Genomic DNA, 16,560 nt, shown 5'->3' on the forward strand with positions numbered 1-16,560 from the left:
TAACAGAGACGAAGAAAAGAAATTGGTGCGATTGACTGAGAAATTAAAAGTGTCATTGGGAACAAAGTGGAGCATTTGCATCAGCGTTTAACAGAGGGAAACTGACAAACTATTTTTGGGTTGGAGCAATGGTGCTGACAGAAGACTTACGCATCGAAACTAAAACTTTGCAGAATTTACCTTTGCACCAGCTGTAAATTGCTAGTTGCTATCAGTGCCATAGGAGTCGAATTGGTTTTCTTAACTCTCTGGCTCGTCTGTTGTGCGATGGGCGTCGTGTCGAGATGGTGACAGGAGAACGACAAAGAAGTTTTACCCTCTCCTTTTCAACAATCATAGTTCAACTGTGTGTCGTGATTTGTATAGGGAGTACAACAGTGTATCTCCTATGAATCAAAGCTTTCGACCATGTTTCTAAAGATTCATTTGTTAGCACCATATTCCCACATAAAATTTATAGTGTATTCATTTTTGAAGAAATGACAGTAGCAGGAATAACGTACTGGACATATTAAACATCTGTCTTCTCTCTCTCTTTTCTATTTTTTAAGTCTTTCATCAAATTCCCGCAGTGAAGATTTAGAGCCGCCACTAATAAAAAAGCGTCCTCTTGCACTTCACGTGTTCCTTGCAAAAATCTTTGAATCGATGTGCACGTGAAGTAGGCTCGTAGGATAGATGTAGTGTGAAGTAAGGTCGGAATGTGGAAACTGTCCATTCCAAGAATACTGTAAGGTATCAACGTTGAACAGTATCGATGACTTCTCACTGCGAATATGTAGAGGAAATACAATAGGACGAGCATTTTCCAGGCTAAGTTTTTGCCTCGAGGGAGTGCTCACAAACGCCTTCCGAACTGGCCTTGAAGGCCCAATGGTACCGACCGGCCGCCGTGTCATCCTGTCACTGGACGTCATCGGATGCGGATACGGAGGGGCATGTGGTCAGCACACCGCTCTCCCGGCCGTTGTCAGCTTTTGTGACTGGTGTCGCCGCTTCTCAATGAAGTAGCTCCACAATTGGCTTCACAAGGCTGAGTGCACACCGCTTGCCAACAGTACTCGACAGACCTGGACGGTGACCCATCCAAGTTCTATTGAAGCCGGACACTGCTTAACTTCGGTGATCTGACAGGAACCGGTGTTACAACTTATGCAAGGCCGTTGGCTTGTGGGAGTGGTCTAAACTAAATAATACCGGAAAATGATCGTAATTGTTTTTAATGCTCGCCTGTAAGTACATGTGTCACTTGGTCAGGAACGTGTCTGTGGTCTCCTACGCGGTTTCATTTGTTTACTTACAAGTTGGTGCCAAGCCTCATTAATTAGAGGTGCCAACGAATATTATACAAACGAAGACAATAAACGCTTTCTTATCAAATACTTTTTGATAAGAATGTTCGTGAACTTAGTCCTTCTCTGCCTCGTATCCCTGAATATTGCCGAGGTAGTGTTAGTGCGTTCCTCAACTATACATGTAGTCCTACCGAAGGTGCAACCTCAACGAAGGGGCATCTGTGGAGAGGCCAGATTAACCTGTGTTTCCTGAAGAAGGGCAACATGCAGCCAACATGGTGTTGCTATTTTGGTACTGCCAATGGCTGAAAGCAAGAGGAAACTGCAATAGTTATTTTTCTCAGGGCGCGCAGCTCCACCATATGGTTAAACGACGATGGCAACATCTTAGGTAAGGTATTATAGAAGTAAAATAGTTCACCATTCGGGTCTCTGGGAGGAGACTACTCTGGAGGATGTCCTCATTAGGTAAATTGAAATCGACATGTTGCGGATCGGAACAAGGAAAATTAAGCCCCTTAATCAGTAGTTTTGCAAGAGAATTTATAAAGAGAAATGAACACGTTGTAGTTGGATAGAGGGGAAATTACAGTAGTGCGATGTAGGAGAAATAGCACGTCTGATCAGCTGAGTAGAGAGTTATATATACAAATTCAAGTAGGGGTAATGCAGGAGTAGCGAGAGCAATGCGTAAGAAAGTAGGTATGCGAGTGAGATAAAATAAAGAGCATAGTTAAAACATTACCTTAGGCAAGACGGATACAAAACGGCCACCCACCACAGTAGGACAGTAGTACACTTCGCAGTATTTGGACTAACTAGCATTGAAGTTAGCTAATCCGGATGTTGCACTCCTAAGTTCGTGCGGCCCTCCAGCTACAAATAGTGTCAGTTGTGCTCATGACGTAGATGACAGCGTACGAGACAGCTCAGCCTTTGGCTCGGGTTAGATATTTACTACTGTCCCATGTCCACTTTTGCATCGCTCTGTTGTTCTGTTTTAGGAAACCAACCGAAAAACACGTTTGGCAATAATGTCTGTGGCCGGTAGCTTGAATTTTCGCCCGAAACGGCCTGGTTGGATAACGTCAGTGCTAACTTGGAATCGGCGCAACGTACCGAATATTTTTCCTCACAATTATTTCTCAGCGCATCCTGCACTGCAACACCCTTACGAGCTTTTCACACTGTTTCTAAACACCCTATATACCCACTAGCGCGTATGTGATGAAAATACAGAAAGAATGTGAGCTCAGATAAAATAAACTATTCAGAAGGTCAACGGAGACGAATGTTTAATGTGTGGGATTAGAATTCTACGGATGGAAGAACAGAAAAGGGAAAAAAATGTGTGAAAACATGAAATCAGGCACAGCAATGAAGAGGAAAGATGCCTAGTAGAATTTTGCACATAGCATAACTTAGTCACTTCTAGAGCCATGAAGGGACGCTGTATACGCGGAAGAGGCCTGGAAACACCGACTTGTTTTAAATACATTGCATAATGGTAAGACAGAGATTTTGAAATAAGATTTTAAACTGCAAAACATTCCCAGTGGCAGACGTTGATTCTGATTTCTTGTTTGTGAACTACCGATTAAAACTGAAATAATGAATTTGGAGGTGCTGAATCTCACTCGGTAAAATTAGCAATTTATCGCACAACTTGAGTTACCGACTAAGTAAACGTTTGACAGTACAATATCCAGGGGTATTGACTGATCGTCAGTTTGGTACTAGAAGGAACTGTGGAGGGTAATAATTATACAGGGACACGAAGGCTAAAATACATTACACTGGTTCAAGAGAATGTTGGCGGCAGTACTGAAGCAGATAAAGAGACTTGTAGTGGTTGGAACAGCCTGCCTCGGGCTTGGATGTGTGTGATGTCCTTAGGTTAGTTAGATTTAAGTAGTAGGGGGCTGATGACCTCACATGCTAAGTCCCGTAGTGCTCAGAGGCTTTTGAACCATTTCAGTATTCGGACTTAATATCTGGGTTCAAGTGGCGTTGAATGTCTTCAACCTGTTCAGTTCAATGTATGATAAGCAAGCACACACAAATGTCTCTGTTGTTGTCATAAAATATGTGTGACGTACATACAGTTAATTTTTGTAATGGAGGAGTCTACAACTTATTACTGTTGTTCCAGTTGTGTAATTAATTGCTGCTTTATTTTGACATGTGCTGAGATACATATGATGTCTATTGACATCATAGTTAAGTATTGTAAAGAACCACTTCTTATTTTTGTACTTTTTCTCCTTTGGTGCAGCAGACTCGATGATGGTCCGAGCCTAGACTGAAATCGATCGTCTTTAATTTAAAAAATGCTGTTACAGCTGTGTATTTCTGTATGCAGCTTTTAACCTGCATTAAAGCTGTACAACAACACCTACTCCAAATGTTTCTACTAACGATTACTTTCACCTCTAAGTTTTTGAATATGCTAGCCAGAATTTCGGTGACCGGAAGATACCAGGTAACAGAAAACTAATTTTAAAAAAATCACAAACTTATATTTCAATTCTTAATTTAACAAACTTCAATCGTAATGGTAAAAATTGTTATCTTTCATCAAACTCACGTATAACCATACTGACTAAGTTCTCTAGAAAACATGAACTGTATAAGCATTACAGGTACACGTTAATTTAAATTCTCGCACAAATTTGAACTTAAAAATTGAACTTTCACCATAGCGGATCGGTTACAAGTTTAGTCTTCAACTACACTCATTGGCGTAAATGTTCAAATGATTAGATACAGTTCACTAAAACAACTACAACATGGAAAATCTTATACTCTATAGTCAGTTGAAAACGATATAATTATCTAAGCAGAACATTGATTTCATTGTAATACATCTGCTGCAATCAGTATGTAACTAACTGTAAACCTTTTAAACCCAATAACTTAAATCATTTAACCGTTAAAACTATTATAATTCTGTAGAAGAAATATGAAATGTGAATCTGAAATACAGTGTATATATTAAATCCTAATTACTTATTACCACTTGCAACAGAAATCATGGTTATGTTACTGATGACAAGGAAAAAAAGAAAAAAAACATAACCATTAAAAAAACATAAGACAATTTTATCTTGTAGAATCCGGTTCACCTAAGAAATTAATCGTTAGTTATACGGTTAATGCAACGGTGCATTTAACGCATGTGATACTCAACTTTGTGAGTGCATCCGAGTCAGTTTTCCAACAGGCTTAAATTAGTGCCCCAGTGTACTGCATATTGCAACTTCCCTCAAATCGCTGCACAGAGAGCCGGATACACCCTGCGCCGACTGGAACTCGATTCCCTCCGCTAGACTTCAGTCGCATTACGTAAATCGTCAAATAATCTGCACAGGTTTGGACCGACACAAATTAAAATCGTCACTGCGCAACTCTCAGACATGACATTTTAACACACCACCATTAAGCAGACGATGACACTCAGAATATCGGTCTTAAGTCACTGACTGCCGGCGGAGACTGCGAAGAGCCGCGTAGCCGGCGGCGGCACGGAATCATGACGTCTTCGCCGCGCTACCGCCACGGCTTCTAGGCGGATACTGCAGCGCCTGTTGGGCCAGTGATGTGCAGAGAGGATCGCAATCGATCTATCACCCTCGGAACAGTACCAAACTGCCCTACTTTTTTGCTACTAACTATAACACACACATCAAAAAAAGTTTTGCATCACCCCGGTTTCAGAACTCCCGAGGACAGACGTTGACTGTTGATATTGTGTCCATTTGACTGTTCAGAGACGTTACTAAACCCGCCCAAAGACGTAAACAACCATGCATGAGCAGCGCCTATTAACGGAGGGGGTCCGACAGCCGATCAGTTCCAGTCATTCCACCAGGAAGGAGGTACAAGGCTCGTGTTGTCTGTAGTTCAATCATGTCTAGACGGTCAATACCGCGGTTCAATCGCGTCGGCATTGTTACTTTGTGTCAGGAAGGTTTCTCAATAAGGGAAGTGTCCAGGCGTCTCGGAGTGAACCAAAGCGATGTTGTTCGGACATGGAGGAGATACAGAGAGACAGGAGCTGTCGATGACATGCCTCAGGCCGCCCAAGGGCAACTACTGCAGTGGATGACCGCTACGTACGGATTATGGCTAGGAGGAACCCTGACAGCAACGCCACCATTTTGAATAATGCTTTTCGTTCAACAACAGGACGTCGTGCTACGACTCAAACTGTGCGCAATACGCTGCATAATGAGCAGCTTCACTCCCGACGTCCATAGCGAGGTCCATCTTTGCAACCACGACACCACGCAGCGAGGTACAGATGGGCTCAACATACCGAATGGACCACTCAGGATTGGCATCACCTTCTCTTCGCCGATGAGTGTCGCGAATGCTTCAACCAGAATACCGTCGGAGACGTGTTTGGAGGCAACCCTGCAGGCTGAACGCCTTAGACACACTGTCAGCGAGTGCAGCAAGGTGGAGGTTCCCAGCTGTTTTGGGGTGGCATTATGTGGGGCTGACGTACGCCACTGGTGGTTATGGAAGGCACCGTAAAGGGCTGTACGATACGTGAATGCCATCCTCCGACCGATAGTGCAACCATATCGGCAGCGTATTGGCGAGGCATTCGTCTTCATGGACGCTAATTCGCGCCCACATCGCGCACATCTTGTGAATGACTTCCTTCAGGATAACGACATCGCTCGACTAGAGTGGCTAGAATGTTCTGCAGACATGAACCCTATCGAACAAGCCTGGAGTAGATCGAAAAGGGCTGTTTATGGACGACGTGACAAACCAACTACTCTGAATGATCTACGCCGAATCGCCGTTGCGGAGTGGGACAATGTGGACCAACAGTGCCTTGATGAACTTGTGAACGGTATGCCACGACAAATACAGGCATGCATCAAAAAATGGTTCAAATGGCTCTGAGCACTATGGGACTCAACTGCTGTGGTCATAAGTCCCCTAGAACTTAGAACTACTTAAACCTAACTAACCTAAGGACATCACACACATCCATTCCCGAGGCAGGATTCGAACCTGCGACCGTTGCGGTCGTGCGGTTCCAGACTGTAGCGCCTTTAACCGCTCGGCCACTCCGGCCGGCCAGGCATGCATCAATGCAAGAGGACGTGCTACTGAGTTTCAGAGATACCGATGTGTACAGCAGTCTAGACCACCACCTCTGAAGGTCTTGCTGTATGTTGGTACATCATGTAATGTGTGGTTTTCATGAGCAATAAAATGGGTGGAAATGATGTTTATGTTGATCTCAATTCCGATTTTCTGTACAGGTTGCGGAACTCTCGGAACCGAGGTGATGCAAAACTTTTCTTGATGTGTGTATAAAAGGTCTAAACCTGTATACTATACTCGACTGTATAGAAACTTTCAAATGAGATGCTGTGTCCGTGCAATGAAAAATGAATTCAGGTTTGCCCTTCATTTAGGCGGAAAAGGCGTTTTCGTAACTAATGTACGTCGTCGTCATCAGCACCGCTTCCATTGTTTCACCGCGTGCTTTACGAGCACTTTTCAGTTTCGGTAAACAGAAACTAGCTGGTACGTTTAAAGAATCCCGCACATAAGCAAGCCAGGGGACCATAAATTACTGACACCGAGATAGCATCAGGCCGTTATCTCACGTTCCGTTTACTGTGTCTGTAAGCCGACGACGGTTGAAAGCTTATTTTCAGACCATTGTTACTTCTGCTATTCAACGTTCTCTTACCACCGTAAGTGGAAATATTCTGAAATACTGGGAGTCTAGCAGTCTAGTTTCGTCCTTTCAGATTTTACAGTTGACAGGGTGTTGCAGCATTTATTGCCTCCTAGTTACAAAATTCAGCGAAATGCGCTGTACCGAGAAGCCTTCCCGAAAAGTACAATATGTTTCGCTGTTCTAGAACGTCGGAAAAAAACTATACTTGTATGCAGCATCACATAAAAATATACACTACTGGCCACTAAAATTGCTACACCACGAAGATGACGTGCTACAGATGCGAAATTTAACCGACAGGAAGAAGATGCTGTGATATGCAAATGATTAGCTTTTCAGAGCATTCACACAAGGTTGGCGCCGGTGGCGACCCCTACAACGTGCTGACATGACGAAAGATTCCTACCGATTTCTCATACACAAACAGCAGTTGACCGGCGTTGCCTGGTGAAACGTTGTTGTGATGCCTCGTGCAAGGAGGAGAAATTCGTATCATCACGTTTCCGACTATGATAAAGGTCAGATTGTAGCCTATCGCGATTGCGGTTTATCGTATCGCGACATTGCTGCTCCCGTTGGTCGCGATCCAATGACTGTTAGCAGAATGTGGAATCGGTGGGTTCACGAGGGTAATACGGAGCGCCGTGCTGGATTCCAACGGCCTCGTATCACTAGCAGTAGAGATGACAGCCATCTTATCTTCATGGCTGTGACGGATCGTGCAGCCACGTCTCGATACCTGAGTCAACAGATGGGGACGTTTGCAAGACGACAACTATCTGCATGAACAGTTCAACGCCGTTTGCAGCAGCATGGACTCTCAGCTGGGATACTATGGCTGCGGTTACCCTTGACGCTGCATCACAGACGGGAGCGTCAGCGATGGTGTACTCAACGACGAACCTGTGTGCACGAATGGCAAAATCTCATTTTTTCGGATGAATCCAGGTTCTGTTTACAGCATCATGATGCTCGCATCCGTGTTTGGCGACATAGTGGTGAATGGACATTGGAAGCGTGTATTCGTCATCGCCATACTGGCGTATCACCCGGCGTGATGGTATGGGATGCCATTGGTTACACGTCTCGGTCACCTCTTGTTCTCATTGACGGTACTTTGAACAGTGGACGTTACATTTCAGATGTATTACGACCCGTGGTTCTACCCTTCATTCGATCCCTGCGAAACCGTACATTCCAGCAGGATAATGCACGACCGCATTTTGCAGGTCCTGTACGGCCCTTTCTGGATACAGAAAATGTTCGACTGCTGCCCTGGCCAGCACATTCTCCAGATCTCTCACCAACCGAAAACGTCTGGTAATGGTGCCCGAGCAACTGGCTCGTCACAATACGCTAGTCACTACTCTTGATGAACTGTGGTATCGTGTTGAAGCTGCATGGGCAGCTGTACCTGTAAACGCCATCCAAGCTCTGTCTGACTCAATACCCAGGCGTATCAAGGCCGTTATTACGGCCAGAGGTGGTTGTTCTGGGTACTGATTTCTCAGGATCTATGCACCCAAATTGCGTGAAAATGTAATCTTTCAGTTGTGGTATAATAAATTTGTCCAATGAATACCCGTTTATCATCTGCATTTCTTCTTGGTGTAGCAATTTTAATGGCCAGCAGTGTAGAAAAACAATTTGAAAACTGTGATGGAATTTAGTAGCTTGATGCTGTTCTCTAATACGACTATATAATTATGCTCATCGGATTTCTGTATTTGACCTTTTTTGCTTCTAAGCTCTACATTGCGCCGTTAGTTTATAAGTACCGAATATCTTAAAAAAAAGTAAGGGATATTGTAAAATAAACAAACGTAGAAGGCAAGTTGTAATGTCTGTAACAGCATTTAAATTTATCATTTACCAGCTCCGTTACTGCAAGCAGCATACGAGTTTTAAGCAACGGAAAACAGTAAATTTTACAATTGCCGACTGAAGGAAAGACATAAAGATGTAGTGTCACTTTTGGAATATTTGTATAACGTCAGAAATGTATATACCTTACAGATGAGTTGGCAAGATATAAATACGCACCTCAGCAACGACTAGGGCTTTATTGTGTACTTTAACATGGCGCTACTTTCAGATTTCCTCAAGCTATCAGGGAGAAGTTCACCGCCATAATTACGAACCTCTTTGAATCTCTCTTCGATTCTACCGTCTACTATGGTAAACGAAAGGCGTCGCAATGAGGTACACTGTGTTACGTCTGATGACTTCTTCTGGAAGACTTTCGAAGAGAAAGGTCTGGAAAAAGGTGCACTGAATCCCGTATGCGTCAGTTAAGTTCACTTTTGTTTCGTGGCCACCCAGGTATAACACCGTTCAGTAGTTCCTGCAACATCTGAACTCTCTTGCATCCTAGCATGAAATTTACCAGGCAGAAGGAGAGAACGGCTCACTCTTTTTTGGACGTTCAGCCCAAACACGAAGAGCACGTTCGTATGGGACACGCATGTACAGGAAATTCAGCCTCACTGATTTATGTCTGCATACTTCTGGCTGCCATAATTCCTCACAGCCTGACGGTTTGCTCTGTACACTGTTCTACAAGGCCCGAGCAGTATTTCACGAAGAAATAGGAACAGAGCTCTTACCTCGTGGACATATTCGAAAAGAACCGATACGAGAAAAGACAAATTGGATACGCCTTTAGGCGGAAGGTAAAGGCCCGGTAAACGTAACCCGATGAGAAGACAATGGTGTACCTGCTACACGGCGGAAAAGTAAAGAGTAAATGGTAGAACCTGGCCCTGGCTTAACACTGAGTGCGTTTCCGTCTGCCTCCTACAACATGAGCTTATAAATAAATATGTCAGCCAATTAGGAAAAATTTGACCGAAGGGTGATGCACTTGACTTTCTACCAAGCCAATGCTAATCGACTAGAATGATTGTTTCTGGCTCCAAGCTTTGCGCTCTCGATCCGAATATTACGTTTTAGGTACGAAGGGCATTTAGTAAATGATGCAACATTTCTTTTCTGAAAGTAGGTTGGTTTTATTCAGGATTTCAATATACCTTATGATTCCCCACTCTTCTAGCTTTAAAACCCCATATTTCAGTAGAGTCAATGCGACGCTTGACGCTACCTTACTAGGAGAGCCAGTATGTCCACATGGTACCATTACCACTCTAATAATCGACGTCGGAGCCAACGTCTTACTGCGTCAATAACCTCTCCAGGATCCACATACTGTTTCTGGCGCAGTGCATCCTTCATTGGGCCTGACAAGTGGAAATCAGAAGGTGCGAGATATGGGCTGTTGAGTGGGTGAGGAAGAATAGTCCAGTGAAGTTTTGTAAGCTCCTCTCGGTTGCACAGATTTGGATGAGGCTTTGCGTTGTCCGGGAGAAGGAGAAGGACTGTTGCAGCATTATGATGACGAACACGCTGAAGTCGTTTCTTCTATTTCCTGAGGGTAGCACAATTCGCTTCCGAGCTGATCGTTGCACCACGACGGATGACATCAAACAAAATAGCCCACTCATTGTCTCAGAAGACCGTCACCATAACTTTACCGGTTGAAGGTGCGACTTTGAACTTTTTCTTCGGAGGAGTGGTGGCGTGACACCACTCCATGGGTTGTCGCTTTGTTTTCAGTTCGACGTGATCAACCCATGTTTCATCGCCTGTGACGACGTTCATCAAAATATTGTCACGGTCAGCCTCGTAACACGCAAGCAATTCCGCATAGATGATCCTTCGTTACTCTTTATGGACATCCACTAAGCAGCGAGAAACCCAGTGGCCACGCGGCTTTGACACAAGTGTGGCAGCCCTAGCATCAGAGACGTCCAAATGCGCTGCGAGGTGTTGGATTGTGATCCGTCAAGCACCTCGAATGAGAGAGTCTACACGTTTCAACATTGCAGGAGTCACAGCTGTGTGAAGCCGGTTGGCACATGGTAAATCGAACAGATCTGAGCGACCGTGTTGAGACGATGACAGACGCCTGACCCAAAGACTCACCAAGGTTTTGTTCACTGCCAGGTCCCCATAAAGCTCCTTAAGGCACAGCAGTCGTATAATGACTACTGATTAAATTGTCTGTCAGCCTTTCATAGTTACTAACACCGCACCTAATTTAACTACTGAATACCCACAACAGACTCAACAGCACTATTTTTTCATTAAAAGAGTATTTGTATTTTATGATCACTGCATAACATCAACAAAAACGATTTCTTTAATAAATTCCGTGAAAGGAATGAAGATACAAGTGGTACTACGTATCATTGTCATATTATACAACATCATCTATAATTAATTAATCTTATATTTTTTATTACTTATTTACTTTTTTTAAATATATATCTTGTTCTTTTACACTATACATTGAAAGTAAAAATGTATTTCAGCAGTATATGCCATAACAACTATTTTCTTAAAATTTCCTAGTTGAAATTACAATCTACCCACTTATCAATTATTACAACCCGTTCTACGTAAATATCTCGTTATTGATTATTACATTACGTAACATCTAATATTCTTTTATGGCCATCACATGTGTGTTACAATAGATATGTAATTTCAAAATAATTACTTCCTTTTACAGGTGCATTGTACATAATGAAATACAAAGAAATAAACTGTCTTTGGAGCCTACATAGGCATGTGTACTCCTATTTCCAGTAATATAATGGTTCAAATGGCTCTGAGCATTACGGGACTTAACATCTGTGGTCATCAGTCCCCTAGAACGTAGAACTACTTAAACCTGACTAACCTAAGGACATCACACACATCCATGCCCGAGGCAGGATTCGAACCTGCGACCGTAGCGGTAGTGCTGTTCCAGACGGTAGCGCCTAGTACCGATCGGCCACCCCGGCCGGCTGAGGAGCACCTTCGCCGCTTTAAATCACACTGAATATGTTACACAGTATGCAATTTTCAAAGTAGTTGATATAATCCTATTCACATAAAATCATCTAAACTTCGGAGTGCAATACATCTCGCTATTATTAATTTAACTGATGGTACTCTAGTAAAAAGCATTTCTCTTTCTCGTTATTTGATAAAATTACAGTCAATATGGAAGTGCGAAGCAAAGTATTCGTGTTTGTTACGAAGCCGTTGAAACGTGTATCGACATTTTTATATTTACTGCGTGAAGCAGCTAGCTACAGCTTAAACTAGAGAAATAGGTTGAATAAAATGGTTTAGCTCCAAGCGACATTACCTGACCAAAGATATGCCTGAACGCTAGGCAACGAAGAAGTTGTGATTGTCTTCGAAAGCTCAAATTGAAGTGGTCTGAACACAAAGCTTTACACGTGGGCACTTGTATGAACTACTTCTTATTAAACTGTCTCCATACAAAAATTCCTCACGTACTTCTACAGCCGTGTCACTATCCTAACGTCTCAGTGTAAACACGACTTACGATATGTTAAAATTTCTGCCCAATATTGTGGTAAAAATGACAGAGATTTGCATATGATACTGCAGATGTACACAGCAAAAGTTTAGTACACCAGGAAGAACGCACAGTGCGTTCCAAATTTCGACAAAATAATATCCTTCAGAACTTATTATCACCACTGTTTCAAGAGTAGTTTTAAATGAAAACTGCCTGATTACTATAGAGAGTAACTGATCTACTGCAATGTGGTGGTGTTGTACGCTCACTCACTATCAAAAGGAGTATTACTGTTATCATGAAGATGATGACTATGAAGCAGAGTTCTGTCTTAAATCGGATCCGTCACTGCAAGTTCAGTATTCTCCAACCTCTCGTCGTTATCTGCCATTCTTTTTGTAGCTCCGTAAGAGACGCAGATCTTACTGGTGTCAATTACCTGGTAACTTCCTATTCTCTTTCACTTTAGTGTATCCTTTGTTATGCAATCTCTTCTCATCCAGTGTTCTAGTTTTCTCATTATACACCTGGTAACTGCTTCAGCATTTGTTTTTCCTTATTAACCCTGTGGAATACAGTGCCATTCGATACTTTGTTCGTTTCACCTTTCGTTCTCCACCAAACTCCAGTTAAGAAAGCTGCTAATCCTTTTGTCTCTCTCCGTCGCAAAATCCACATTTTAACATATAAAGGGGTATATTCCACATAAAGCTCTTCATTAATTACTTCCTCGTTTATTTAATGGGCTACATAAAGTACTCTCCCTTCTTTAAAACATTTATTTTGTGATTGTTACCCTTGATTGTATTACCTCGTTTACTTATCGTGTCAGTGGTACTGATAAATTACCATTTTCGGTTCCCATATACGGTCAAAACATTACATACTTACGCGAAGTACGATTCAGACCCTGTAAAACAATATAGTAATGAACTACTGTTTTTGGTTGTACAGTTGTTGAAAACAAAAACATCTTCCTTCAGTAACCGTTAAGCATGCAAATGATAAGCTACAACTCCTTCGAAGGTTGTATTATTTTTTCTGTCAGTTGCACTGGCGGAAGATGCAAAAAAAAAACAAAAAAAACGCAAAAGTCTTTTTATATACAACCATGGTTCTTCTGAATGCTCTCTAGGACAAGCCGGCTCTGTTTTGCACTGAAGTTTCGGTATATAATTCCTACTACATTTCATTACGTTGACTCTCAGCTCTGTGTCCAGGTATCGCGGCTCCTTGTCTAGCACCACTTGCGAAGAATTTTAGCCTTGGTGTGCTTGACAAGACATCAGACAAGAAAGTATACCTCATAATGCGGGGCAAAATGTTCATCGTGGATTCATGTGGCCAGTCCTCGTGTTAATTTTCAAGGAATTTGATACAATGTTTAAGGTGCGGATACATCTTCCTAATTTCCATGAATTATAAAGACTTTAAAATCGGAACCCTTGGCTTCCATAAGAAAGCATACTAATATATGTGACTAATACAAGCTGTAATCTGTGTCTATATCTATACTAATAACAAAACTGTAAGACCGTGATGTCCGTTCTTGAAAATGTAACAGAATATAGTAAGAGTATTTTCAAGAACTTTGTCTGCCTCTCTGAACACGCTAATCTCCAAAATTGCTGGTCAATTTCTCGTGCAGGTTTCACTAATTAACCTGAGCATAGCTTGTGCCAACGTATGGACTGTATTTCATAAAAATCGTAAATTGATTTGAAGTTTCAGAAGTCTTCTCAGATTAGTAATTCAGATGTTTGCCTCAGCGACACGATCATCACGGCATAGTACAGCAAAGACCAATAGGTGGCGCTGTTAGTTTCATAGTATATCAAGGAACTGTTAGTTTTTTTACCTCAGTGACAGAAATATTTTCGGCAGGTTACGTCAGTGACGCAGTTAAGTACTACAATCTTATCTTCATGAACACAAACTAACAATGATTTCACGTGGGTATGACACATAAAACTACTGATTTCGTTTTGTCTATTAAAACTTAACGAAATTGCTTTTCTTATTTCAACAAATTTTATTTATAAATGACTTCTTGGCTTGGAAAAATTTATTGGGTTTGCCATGGAACTTTTTACCTGCTTATTACATTTTGATTACACTTTGTTTACGAATATGCCTAGAAATCGGTTGAGTCTTTCTTCAGTACTCTACGACAGTCGAAACACTGAGGTCTACGGCATGTCAATAATCCAGGGACATAGTGAGGCAAGACGTGCTTTGGCTCGAGGACATTAGGCTTTAGCTCGCTCTTGGAAACACCATTGGAAGTCTGATCAAGAGCGTCATCCATTGCATCGCTCTTCAGAAACCTTCACTGAAGTAATAAGCCACTGAAGCTTTCAGCATGTTCGCAACAATCTCTGTCAGTCTCCTGAAAGCAGCAAAAACCATGATGTGCGAATGAGCACTCATCGTCAGAGCCACACGCTATCTCGGTCCTCTGGAACATTTACCGGAAGAGAGGTGCAACTGAACGCTGATACCGAGTGCAATGCATTGTCTTGTGCCCGGACGACTTTCACCGGCAGAGAATCCCTCCTTAGGTCTCAGCGTATTCGCACAGCTGCACCACGGTCTCTGGAAAACAGTGACCAACGGCTGGCGCCACGTAATTCTGATCGTAAGTACTTCTCATTATCTTGCACCCCAGTAACGTGCACACAGCGCTTACGTAATTATCGAGAGCGTCACAATATTGATAGACTTCTTGAAACCGACGATCCACACCCGCGGCGTTCAGAGTTAGCTAGGAATTGTTGTAAGTGCACTCGTCAAGACTGAGAGTTTTACAAGGAGCGGAAGGGAAATAACAGATTCAATACGGTAGCTATAAATAGAAGAACAAGACCAAGCTTGCGCAGAAGCTGATCAACTCCGACACCCGCTAAATAGAATTTCAGTTTTGACTGAAAACTCATAAAAATCTTAAATACTTGCAGGACATCCCGCACTTCCTTGTAAAGATAAAGGGAAAAGCGCATTTACAAATTATTCTACGAATGATTGTGCCACACTTGCTTCAAATAGTTGAATGGTCGCAAACAATATGTTCAATGAGGCTCTGGATTGGCAAAAAGGAACTGCTGGAATGAGTTGTTCGAGAGGAAAAGTGCATACTGATTTTTTTCAGACTACCCCTGAAATATTAAACTTTCCACTGAACGGTGTTCATTCATAATCAAAACACTTTTTGAAACTGGGAGAAGCGAGCGAGTTTTTATACACTGAATCCCACATATACTTAACAATTTCCCATTTCGATTTCAACGTGTACTACTCCTGGTGAGCGTATGTTATTCCATGACCATAAATGAAGTACAAGGACAGACGCTGCACGTTGTGGGTATAGCCTTGACTGTCAGTAGCTTCTCCCATGGCCAGCACATCGTGGCTGAACAAACTCTTTGTCCATGTACCCTATTACTGCAAACGTTATACACAAAAAGGCTTTGTAATGCACAAATAAATTCCTCACATATGAAGTCTCGGGAAAAGCTATTAACAAATACCAGGCCAATGTAGGTGGACTGTGCGGCTGATCCCAGCGGAGGTTCGAGTCCTCCCTCGAGCATGGGTGTGTGTGTTTGTCATTAGGATAATTTAGGTTAAGTAGTGTGTAAGCTTAGGGACTGATGACCTTAGCAGTTAAGTCCCATAAGATTTCACACACGTTTGAACTTTTTTTTTTTATTTGCCAATGTAGGGTTTCTCAGCAAGTCATTTTATAGATTCTTCCATTACATTTTCAAAATCATAGAAATAGCATTTTTTATCGGCTGTTACACACTGTGGACTATCGTTGGTAGTGTACTAGAGCAACTTCTCACAGCTGCAGCTAATGGTAATAAAATAAGTTCCTTTGTATAGGGAATTTTGTCCACTAGCCCACTGATTCAGGTAAGGTTTGTCATACTGATACCAGTCTGATAAACCCTACCTAAATCAATGGAATAGTGGACAAAATTTGTGATACAATCCACTATTTCGAAGCAGGGCCCCACGTATCTCTAAAATTTTATGATGTGGAGTGAAATGGGATGGTCACGTAATACAGGCAGCGAGCTATGCGATTGGAAGATTTACAGTTATTTTCAAGGAGAGGATTGAAGGAAAGTGTGCCGGCCGCGGTGGTCTCGCGGTTAAGGCGCTCAGTCCGG

This window comes from Schistocerca piceifrons, chromosome 4, assembly GCF_021461385.2.
Source record: "Schistocerca piceifrons isolate TAMUIC-IGC-003096 chromosome 4, iqSchPice1.1, whole genome shotgun sequence".
Taxonomy (NCBI): domain Eukaryota; kingdom Metazoa; phylum Arthropoda; class Insecta; order Orthoptera; family Acrididae; genus Schistocerca; species Schistocerca piceifrons.